Source organism: Electrophorus electricus, chromosome 4 (genome assembly GCF_041902795.1).
Source record: "Electrophorus electricus isolate QZ-2024a chromosome 4, ASM4190279v1, whole genome shotgun sequence".
NCBI classification, from domain to species: Eukaryota; Metazoa; Chordata; class Actinopteri; order Gymnotiformes; family Gymnotidae; genus Electrophorus; species Electrophorus electricus.
Window position 1 is genome coordinate 31,810,001 of NC_137500.1, and position 1,966 is coordinate 31,811,966.

The window sequence follows — 1,966 nt, forward strand, 5'->3', positions numbered from 1 at the left end:
AGTAAATGGAAAGAATGCTTTGAAGTGAGGAGGTTATTTGATCTGTGGAAACCCTCCCAGAGAGGCTCAGTGGAAGCCCACTGCCACCCAATCTGGCTTTTTTCAATCAATACACCTGCTTTCTCTGAGAACCTGGTGTAGAAATGGGTCCACAGGTAGCCCTTTTCCACCAATGAGGAACCAGAACCATTCCGGGTGGCACGCCTAATGTAGAACCAAAATAAACAGGTTCCGGAACCCGAAGAGGTTTTGCGCAGCAGAGCTGGACGGGATGAAGAGGTTTTGCGCAGCAGAGCTGGACGGGATGAAGAGGTTTTGCGCAGCAGAGCTGGACGGGATGAAGAGGTTTTGCGCAGCAGAGCTGGACGGGGTGAAGAGGTTTTGCGCAGCAGAGCTGGACGGAATGAAGAGGTTTCGCGCAGCAGAGCTGGACGGAATGAAGAGCTTTCGCGCAGCAGAGCTGGACGGGGTGAAGAGGTTTTGCGCAGCAGAGCTGGACGGGGTGAAGAGGTTTTGCGCAGCAGAGCTGGATGGGGTGAAGAGTTTTCGCGCAGCAGAGCTGGACGGGGTGAAGAGTTTTCGCGCAACAGAGCTGGACGGGGTGAAGAGTTTTCGCGCAGCGGAGCTGAACAGAGCAATTTTTCCAGCGCATTTTGTTGTGCTCAATGTATTAACAGACTAGAAAACCAGAAGACTGGAGTGAACTCAGTTACAGCAACGATGGAAGCTAATGCTGCATCTCCGTGCACATCGGCCTTTAATGACGATAGGTTGATTACGTTAAACGTAGCCTACATGTAGTGTTATTACTAATCTATTTAATAATATTAATAATGTTCTATTTGTTATATTCACGTTGTTCGTTATGTCATTATTTCATTATCTATCCGTTTCTTATCACCAGTAGCTGATCCATGCTTGCCTTTTGGATAAAAACAAACATCTGTAACAACAGCGCAAACACTCGGGTATTCTATGTGCTGCGCCATCTTGGTACTGCTATTTACTTTGGTTGTGCCATGCCCACCGTTCATGACGCATTCCTGGTTCCAATAAAGATTGGTGCAAATGCAGGCTGGTTCTCAGAATAGTGAATAGGTTTGTGTTTGTGTGTGTGTGTATGTGTGTGTGTGTGTGTGCATGAATTTCACCCCAGAGAAGCTCATTTAGGTTAAACAACTCAAAGTTATTATCATTTAGAGCAGAGATTACTAACACTGAGGGCTGAAAACAGCACAGTCCAGTCGTAAGGTGAAGAAAACAGCCTGTAAAAGAGTGTGTATGTGTGTGTGTGTGTGTGAGGAGAAAGATAGAGAAGAGTGTGTATGAGTGAGAGAGAGAGCGAGAGCATGCGAGAGAGAGAGAGAGAGAGAGAGAGCGAGAGAAAGAGAGAGGGAGACAGCATGCCAGTGCTTGGGTTTCTACTGCTGTCCCAGTTCTCTGTAATGGTGTGATCAGACCGTGCAGCCTGTGCTATTTGGAGCTTGTTCATCAGACTGCACTATCAGACTACAGAGTCTTACAGGTGAGTGTGAGCACATGCTCCCCTTTAAACGCACCCCTTCTCCATCCATCCTATCTGCTGTCCCGTTTTGTGGGAGGCCAGCTATCCACAGCCTTACACACTGCAGTCATGTCCACCTACAAGATGAGAGGAAGGACCTCAGAGTTATGAGGATGTCAGAGCTGCTCTGATGTTTCCATAGACAGGTTCCCAATGGAGCTGTGAAACCACTGAAGATACAAAACACACACCTGTTACTGAAGATACACTCACAAAACACATACACACGTGACTGTAGATACACTCACAAAACACACACACACACCTGTGACTTAACATACTCACAAAACACACACACACACACGTGTCTGAAGATGCACTCACAACACACACACACACACCTGTGACTAAAGATACACATACACACACACACACACACACACACACACGTCTGAAGATACA